Source organism: Symphalangus syndactylus, chromosome 16 (genome assembly GCF_028878055.3).
Source record: "Symphalangus syndactylus isolate Jambi chromosome 16, NHGRI_mSymSyn1-v2.1_pri, whole genome shotgun sequence".
Lineage (NCBI taxonomy): Eukaryota > Metazoa > Chordata > Mammalia > Primates > Hylobatidae > Symphalangus > Symphalangus syndactylus.
Window position 1 is genome coordinate 99768132 of NC_072438.2, and position 9658 is coordinate 99777789.

Sequence of the window (9658 nt, forward strand, 5' to 3'; positions counted from 1 at the left end):
CCACAAATGGAAGATGCCAAGACATGCCCGTGACTGGGAAGCTGAGGAGGGTGGGGGGCAGAGGAAGGCCACAATGAGCTGCTTGCAGAGGGTTGGGGACAGCGCTGGTCTCCAGGAGGGAGACCCATTGTAGGGGCAGATCCCCACCGAGCCGAGACCACGTGGAAAGAAGTCCAGGTAAGGAGCCCTGATCTCAGGCCCCCTCCCAGCCATGAGCAGCACCCTTCAGAAAAGCCTGCTCTGGGGGCTGTAGCTTCTGGGTCAGCAGGTGCAGCCAGGGCAGGAGGAGGGCTTACAATCAATGTACTGAACAAACTGGCCTTAGATGCAGACAGAAAACAGCTTACTTAATTTTTTTCCTCAACCTTGTTCTCCCCTGGGGACCACCTTCTTCCTCTCCTGGATTATAGCTTGAGTGGATTCCTTAGCTATTCAGGCCCCTCTGAGTGAAATTTATAAGCCCATCCTGTTCAATATTAAAGCTCCTATCTCTTGCCCAGGGTCAGACTCCCCACCCCCCGCCTTCTGCAGGTCCACAGTGCCACAGGGAAGACGTGTTTCCCCCACAACAGAATGCTGAAGGATTCGCCTCTGGAGGGAATGACTAGCTCGATCCTGACACACAGAAAAATGGTCCTGTCTCAGCTCCTTATAAATCCACCACCAGATGAGCTCTTCCAAGTACCCAGAAGCTCAGTCAGCAGTTTGGCAACTGTCTTCAATACAGGGGAAGAGCCATGGGGCAACGCTTTGTTGAGGGGAGCCATGAAAGCTTTTACCAAGAGAGATAGAATCCAAACTTTCTCTAGGAAGGTACAGGAAGACATTTCACCAAATAGTGGAATAACTCCAGGAAAAGAGAGGTATCAGCTCTAGGAGTCAGAAGCTCAAACCCAGGCAAAAGGCAGAGAAAAGCACCAGAATGAGGGTGAACAGAGACGACATCTGAGGGCAGCCCTGACGACAGCCTGTGTTAGAAAATAAAGAAGAGAGGAAGGAGGCAGGAAGGAGGAGAGAAGAGGGAGGAAGGAAGGGAGAGAGGAAGGAGGGAAGAAGGAGGAGAGAAGAGGGAGGAAGGAAGAGAGAGAGGGAAAAAGGGAAAAGAAGATGGAAGAGAAGAAAAAAGGAGGAAAGGGGAGGAATGGAGAAAAAAAGAAGGGAAAGGAGGGAGAGAGGGAAGAAGGGAGGGAGGAAGGAAGGAAGGAAGGAAGGAAGGAAGGAAGGAAGGAAGGAAGGAAGGAAGGAAGGAAGGCAGGCCATAATTTATGGAAAGTATTAACCCTGTTGAGAATTTTGGAGTTAGTGCTGTGAGATCATGAAAGTTTCTCAAGACTAAGCAAATGAAAAAGCAAGGCAATTATTACCTTTCTCTTCAAAAGTATGTGTGTCTCTGGTGTGTGTGTGTGTGTGTGTCTCTGGGGTGTGTGTGTGTGTGTGTGTGTGTGTGTGTAAGAGAGATTTTTCCGAATTGTGACATGATTCCATTACAGAATGAGGAAAGGAAAGTTTGGGTGCTTGGTGGCAGGGAATATAAAAGGGCAAGGAACACAATAGAAAATGTCTAAAATAATTTTAAAAAGCAAGCGATGACAGAAGTCATTGATTGTGGAAGTCAAGGGTCACTCCCAAGGGCAATGCTTGTTCAAGTAGGGTCCCCAGGGCCAGGAGCGTGGAAGTTACCAGGACTTGTTGGAGATGCAGATTCTGGGCCCTCCACAGACCTAACTCCGCCACCCTGGGCTGGGGCCCTGTCTGGGGGAGACCCTGAGAGGCAGGACCTGGGGCCGGCTGGGAGGCTGGGACCAATCAGGGATGGGTTTAGTCTTCCCTCGTAAACCTTGAGAAAAGATTTGACTTTGTACATGTGTTTTTCTTTTCTGATGAAAACAAATGCTCAATTTTTCAGAGAAATATAAACACACGGAAAAATTAAAACCATAAAATGCTGCCCCTAGTATTCACTATTTCAGTGTGCACTTTTTTTTTCCGTTAATATTTTTGGGAGAGAACAGGACGGGATGGGCCTGAGGAAATGAGGGTGAGGCTACAGCTGTCCTTCACTTTCGGCTCTAACTAGCTCCACACTGCACACTCACAATGTGCACGCATGGCATTCACAGCAGAACGATCAAGCCCCAGTTCCAGTGTTTCCAGAGTCAGGGTCTCCCTGTGAGGCCCCAGCCCAGCCAGCTCCAGCCTCACCTGCACAGCCGTGGTCTCCCTGGCAGCCAGGGGTCCTGCCCACTCCCACTGCAGCATCACAGGCCCCCTCTCTTGCAGCCTCCGTGACCTGATGCAGTGACTGTGTGATGAGAGCGTACCCATGAGACTCTCCACTCCTTCAGTAGGGACTGTGCGTGCCCCTCGGCTCTGCCCCCAGAACGCGGTGAGATGCCTCACAAATTGCCCCACTGAGCCCAGACGTTCGCTTAACTCCCTTCAGATGCATTTGGGCTTTTGTGTCTCTCTCTTGCTCTGACATTTGGCCCCAGAAGGCGGGGAACAGGGCCTCCTGAACTCTACTGGATGGTGTCTAATGCCAGTTGTGACACAGGGGCCACACACAGGGAGCTGATTTGTAGGGGAGAGAACCGTATCTGTGACGGCCCAGAAGGCCCTCAGGGAAGGCCCTGCCCGACGCTTCAGGTCTCCTGGAGTCTCCTGGTCCATCCTTCCACATCAGTTACTGAAAAAGTGATACTCGGTGGGCCTGGCCCTCTGTGTCTGAGCACAGGGCTACACTGTGCCCTGGCCCCAGGGGACAGCTTGGTCTAAGGGCATTGCTCTGGCCAGATCTAATGCCAGCAGCTCTGCTCAGCCTGAGTCTCTGCACAGCATTCCTCCCTCTGTGGCTGAGGACAGGGCTGACCAAACTGTGCAGCTGAGCACAGGCACCCACGCCAGTGTCCCCGCATCGCCGGGTTTCACTCTATCCTGAAGTCTCATATCTGTTCTAAAATTTGACAGGATGCCTGGGGAGATTAAACCCAATAGTAAATGTAACATTTTCAAAATTAAAAATACAATGAGCAACATCAATGTGAGAATAATTATAAATAAACAATTAATCAGCAGAGAGAAATCTACAAGTGGAAAATCATGTGAATGTCCCAACAGTGAACATCTAGAACTCTATAAAATGCAATTAAATTACACAAACTATAATTAACTTGCCGTCTCCTGCAGCCTTATTTAAAAGAGCATTGCTATAAAGACGTTCCACGATACCTGCACTAAAGGAAGGTGAGGCACGGCTTGCCCACTGCTTTTCTCTCCTATTCAGCAGAACTTTCTAGTTGCCAAGGTTAACGAATCCACTTAACCCACAGAGACCTGAGGGGCAAGAACTAGGTCCTGACACTACCCATGTCACCAGGAAATGGCCTCCGGTGAAACGGCGTCCCCACAACTGCTCCCTGGCTCCGAGATTACTGGCCGAGGACGGTCTTTTCTATGATGGGGGCTGAAGTCCGCCATGAGGCATGCCTTCCAGCCTGGCGTCCACTCCAGCATGTTGTGTGGGATGCCCGTTATCCTGCGAGTCAGGTCTTGTTTAGGGAACTGGGTCCACACAAGGAAGCAGCATAAAGGCCTCTGTCCTTCCATCGCTTACTGAAGCAGCAGCGGGACCCTCGGAGGGAGAGAAGGCAGAGCTGGGGTGGGAAGGCAGGGCAGGGGGGTGGCATGGAGACAGGGGGTCAAAGGCAGGAGGTCATTGGAGGTGACATTTGAGTGAAGGGTGGAAGGAGGTGAGAAAATAAGTCATAGTGACACCTGTGGAGTGAGGCCCTGGGGAGGCACGGAGGGCAGGTGCAAAGGTCCTGCTGTGGGCATGTGCCCGGGGCACCCCAGGAGCAAACCTGGGCACTGCGGCTGGGCCAAGGAGAACAAGCCAAGGATGAGGGGAGCACCCAGAGCGAGGGGAGGCTCAGGCAGGGTCAGAAGGAGTCAGTCTCCTAGTAAGGTAGAGACCGTGGGATGCGTCCAGCAGAAGGAGGGGGCCAGAGGGCATCCTGTTGAGCCTGTTTGCCTTCTGGTTGAAGAGCAAGAGCTTTGCCGCTGTGTTGAGAATGGCTGTGAACTGGAAGCAGGGGACCAGGGCGGAGGCCACAGGAGGGGGTCCAGGTGAGAGGGGGTGCGGCTTGGGCCAGGGAGACGGTGTGGAGAAGGAGCTGGTCAGGGGTAATTTGAAGGGAGAGATGGCAGGGCCTTCCATGTCCTCAGTGCCAGTGGCTACAAGAAAGATGAGACAAGGATGACACCCAGGCTTGTCCTGAGTGCCCGGAAGAGCCAGCGACCGCCATCTCTCCAGATGGAATGAAGGAGGAGCAGGTCCTGGAGAAGCCAGTGACCATCATGACTCTGGAAGGAATAAAGGAGGAACAGGTCCTGGGGGAGGGGATGTGGCGAGCTGGGCAGCACTTGTAGAGTTTGCAATCCTGTATCCAGAAAAGATGTTCACGTTTGTGATAACTTTATCCTTGAGATCATTAAAATGCTAACAGTTTAACTCTGGAGAAATCCGGATGGGCCTTATGTCATTCTGGGTATGGAATCCCCCCAGACTCCTAAAACCCACTACGGTGTTGAACTCTAGAATCAAAACCAGTTTATGAAAATGGCTGGAAGCTGAGAACCCAATTATTCCACACAGAGGCACGCTCTCCACGGAGCTTCTGGCCCAGTTTCTTAATTCACTGACTCGATTATATTAACTGGGGAATGAGATTGGTTTGCCTCTTTGGAGGTTTTCTTGACTCTGTTGGTGACTGAGGGGATAGAGATCTGGGCTTCCTGTTCCGGATTTTGAGGGTTTCCACACGGCCTATGAATGCAAAATCAGGAGCTCAAGACATGCTCCTGGTTCAGATAAATTGAAAGTAAAATTTTCTCCAACAGCAAGACAGGAAAAGGAAGACAGAACTATCGTGCTGGCTCTCCTCCCTCTGCACGCCAACCTTAAATTAAAGTACCTGGTGTCAGGCAAGGCACTCAAGGGGAAGGTGTGAGGTTCTGTGTCTGAATGAATTGGGGGTGGAGGGGATAGACAGAAGCCCCTCGTCCCAGGCCGCAAGGGGGAAGCCCGTTTCTCTACACTGGGGTGCCTTCGCTAATAATGGCGAGACAGTTGGCTTCTCACATCTGCAGCAAAAGAGAGAGAGAGACGGGATGGAAGTCATTCCCAGGCCACACCAGCTGCTGCCACTGCCTTCCCTGCTGAGCCTGAAGCCCTGGGCCCCACTGGCAGTGGAGCAAGCTGTTGACATCCCCAACTTATGCTACCTGGGGACAGTGGGCTGATGAAGGCAGGCGGCTCTCATCTGGTGAGGGGTGCAGAAATCGGTGCCCACAGCGCGAACACAGACCAACACACAGAACAGATGGCCAGACACCCACTCGGCTCTGCTTCTGGGGCTGTTTACATTCTTAAGTGACTAATTTTGACATGTTATACTACTAATGAAGTTTTTCAGTGTGACCCGGTAAACTGCTGTGCAGCCGAGACCGCGTGACTTAGCTTTACAGACCTGTGTTTTCCTATTCCACCAGCAGCCGACGGCTGACGCAGCTCGGGTGGAATCACAGTGAACGCTGTGTCACCCGGGATGGGCTGCGTGGAGAAACTTCCTGAGATGTCTGCTTGCAGTCCAAATTGGGACCTGCAGACTTTTCTCTAGCCACATGCCTGCGTCGCCAGTCTGTAAATGTTCTTGAGGACAGGAAATAAAACCGGGCAGTCTGGCAGCCTGGCCCTGTGGCCCCACGAGACCACGGAGGCCGAGCAAGCGCCATCGCTGTGGCTCCTGAGCCGATGGGCAGCTGCCCATCTTTCGGATCACTTCTTGTGTCTGAAAACTGAGCCCCCTGTGGGTAAGAACCCGTGGCCTAGCGAGGCTTCCAACACTCCACAACTTTTCTGGGCAGACGTCCTGCTGCAGAGAGAGCTTTTCTCCTGACACATCGTTGGTTTATATGCACTTCAGGAGGCGGCCAAAACACACAGCCTGCACAGAACGAAGACCCACATGGAGAAAACGGAGACCCGTGAACTGATCTGAACCGCGTGTGGTTCAGCTTAGGGTGACCCCGGACAAAAATTCAGGCAGCTTCTTAAGTTTCTCAAACCAGTTTGCATGTTCAGACTCAGCAGTCTGTAAATCAAAACCACCTAGAGAAACAGGCCATGAAGCCCGTGCCCAGCTCACCTGGACCCTGTCTGCACAGTAAGCTGTGCGGTTGACACGCTGTGCCATGCACGTGCCAAGCAAGCATGAACGATGGCAGGGCTGAGTGCTGCTGCTACCCTCAGGAACCTGCCCCGCCTTCCAGCTACTTCCAGAAATCAGACACCGAAAGTGTAGAATGGGTGCAGAGATAAGTCTCTTGCAAGTGGAATTTGAGCAAATAATCTAGATTAACTGCCTGTTAACAAATGAGCATGTATATTAAACACATCTGTGTGTATTACGTATGCCCTTATTTATAGATACGGATTTGTGGATATCCAAAGTATTTTCATAGCAACACTGAATAATAAAATTCTTATTAATTCTGATAGTTATTAATAATTTAAATGAATACTACTGCTCTATTTTGTGGTTATAAAGAGTTCATATTAAAAGTAGATAATTTATCAATTTTCTATCAAGTCTTAATATATCTCTAATCTTACATTTAGTTCCATATATTTTTCTCACTTGTATGCTTATTATTTCTGAGGATGCAAACTAAAGTAAAATATAACCCTTTGTCTGAAGGAACTTGGTAACATAGAAAGTCATATCTATAGATACAATATGACACAGAAGGATAACTCTATGAACACTGGATCAATATAATATCCAGTGGCTTATAACTACAGTATCACTAAAAGACAGATTGGACAAGCTATCACTTGACAGCAATGCCAACCTAGATAAAGAGTACTCTAAATAGAATTTTAGAGTAATAAAGGCACTATCTAATCACTGTTTAAACAAATAAACCCAGCAGATCTTATAATTAGCCATATCTTAAATATATAACTTAACAATTAGGATATAGTGACCATAGAAAGACATAGAGTCAGGACGGGTTGATACAAACACTTATCCTGTTAAAAGTGGTCTAATCAAAACAAAAGATTTGTATCTCACCCAAATTTTGAATAATACACATCTCTACTTAGCCACATATCCCATATCCGCTGGTGTAGAATTGAGATCTATGTAAAAAAAAATCTTTATCTGTACAAGTGTGCTTACAATAGTGTTCATGGGAAAAGCTGACCACAAACAGTGGGAAACTAAGTCCTCTTACGGGGACGTGGACAATTCTAATCTGAAATCATGTAGGCAATACCTTCACGGTGAAATGAGAGGCCCAATTTCCTGGAGCCCTTGAGCAAGTCTCCCTCTACGAGACGGGGGACTCCAGGCTGGAGGTGGGGTGAGATGGGCTGGAGTTGGGGTTTATGTGCCCAAGGGGCACCCCTCTGCAGACCTTAACAGGGGTAGCATCCAGGAAACAGATTGCCATCTTTTAAATCTGCATATCTTGGAGGTAAGTAGGGGAAAGACCCCACTGTGTCTCATCTTCATGGGCCGATGTGGATTCTTTGCAACAAAGTTACAGTGTTGGAAAGCAAGTGGGTGAAGTCACATTTCTGTGTGGCTGGAGTTCTCTGAGCAAAACTTCCTGGCAAACTGGGTTAAAGGATGAGGAAAGGCACACAATCCTTGAAAGTTGAAAAAACAATACCCCAGAGAGATTTCAAGTACATCTCTCCTGGAATAATCTTTTAAATTCTAAACTCCTAGAGTCCTTCTTTATGTCAGAAAGCAGGAAGGGATTTGTTTATGTCAGAAAGCAGGGGTTTCTTTGCTCTGGAGACAGCACAGCAGTGCGGTAGTTCTTACAGAAGCATGAGATTTGTAATTTGGGGATCCCCCCTGTAGTGCAAACCCCCGTTTTGTACATGCAGGTGACTTCTGTGTCTCAGCAGGATTGGGGCATGGGACATGAGCATTACAATTATCCCGGAAGTCAATCATCAGTCTTCCTTTGATCCAGAAACTTCGTGTGTGCTGTTAAGATAAAAGAAATAAGTATAAATATTGAAAACTTATCAGATGCTTCAGAGGGTCCCAGACGCAACACCACATTGGGGTCCTTTTTGTTCCAATCACTGAACTCAGAGAGTTGGAGGCGGGATGCCTTCTTCTTCATGGCAGCACAAAACTGTGGCACTTTGAACCCTTCTCCAATGGGCAGAGATCGGCACAGCCGGAAATCATCTCACAAACTGCCTTTTGTGCAGAGTGCTCCTGAGTCCTGAAAGGAATGTCTCTGAAATTCTAGCAACACTGGGAGAATGCAAAGAGTGAAGTTGACTGTTTGTTGCACAAGATTCATTAACAGGAGCGTGAGCATGAGGAGAGAACTCAGAGAGGCCCCAGTGGCCACTACCCTCAATGTTTCCTCAGTGCCCAGCAACTTCCCACATCTGCCTTTTCTTCCTGCTTTCTTTTTTTTTTTTTTTTTTTTTTTGAGACGGAGTCTTGCTCTGTCGCCCAGGCTGGAGTACAGTGGCGCAATCTCGGCTCACTGCAAGCTCCGCCTCCCGGGTTCACGCCATTCTCCTGCCTCAGCCTCTCCGAGTACCTGGGACTACAGGCGCCCGCCACCACGCCCGACTAAGTTTTTGTATTTTTAGTAGAGACGGGGTTTCACCATGGTCTTGATCTCCTGACCTCGTGATCCACCCGCCTCGGCCTCCCAAAGTGCTGGGATTACAAGCGTGAGCCACCGCGCCTGGCCTTCTTCCTGCTTTCTTAGCAGTTGTAAAAGAAACCAAAGAATCAAAGGTTGTAGAGGCGGCTGTCAGCATTTCCCCTCTGGGTACAGCTTGCGGGAAGATTTGCAGGTGAACTCAGTGTGGACGTCTTCTCTATTTTGTAATTTACTTTCTGGAAGACTTCGCTTTCCAAGAGAGGGATCATTTTTCTCTACACTATAAGAATGATGTCACTCTCTTAAGGTTGAGAAGTAAAACTTGCACTAATCATAAAATTCCTGTTCTTGTCCAGAAAAGTATTAAGACATCAAGTCTCAGCCTGACCAAGGAATGGCAGGGTGTCTGTTCTGGATTAGAAACCTCCTCCCCTCCAGTCGCAAAGGCTGTTAATCATCACCATGGCGTCTCCGGTTAACAAGGTCAGAAACGCCAGGAGGACAGGATGTGGCTCCTCTCTCCTTGTGCCATCTATGGCCCGACTCTGAACCATTCTTCCTACACCCAGGACAATGTCAGAGGAAAACCCTGGGTGCACCGGGGGCTTTTGTTTGGATTAAAATAAGATTGGTCTTCAGACTTGAGAGCCAAGGGACCTAGAAAATGCAAGATGCCAAAAGCCAAGGAGCAACTGAGGACCAGAAAGCATCATGTCCTGCAGAGGAGACCAAGTGCTTAGGATATTTTAAATCTCCCGGAAGAAAACCCCCATGCACAAGGAAAAGTTTTAAATTGTAAATATTGTGATGACTGAAAAGAGACTGGAAGAGTGAATATCAGCCAAATGGACCTCATGATGAATGGACAGACAAAACAGACATCGGGGCAGCTGCGTGCCCTTTGCTGGGTGCACGGGGTGAGGTCTACGGCGGTAAGCAGACAGAC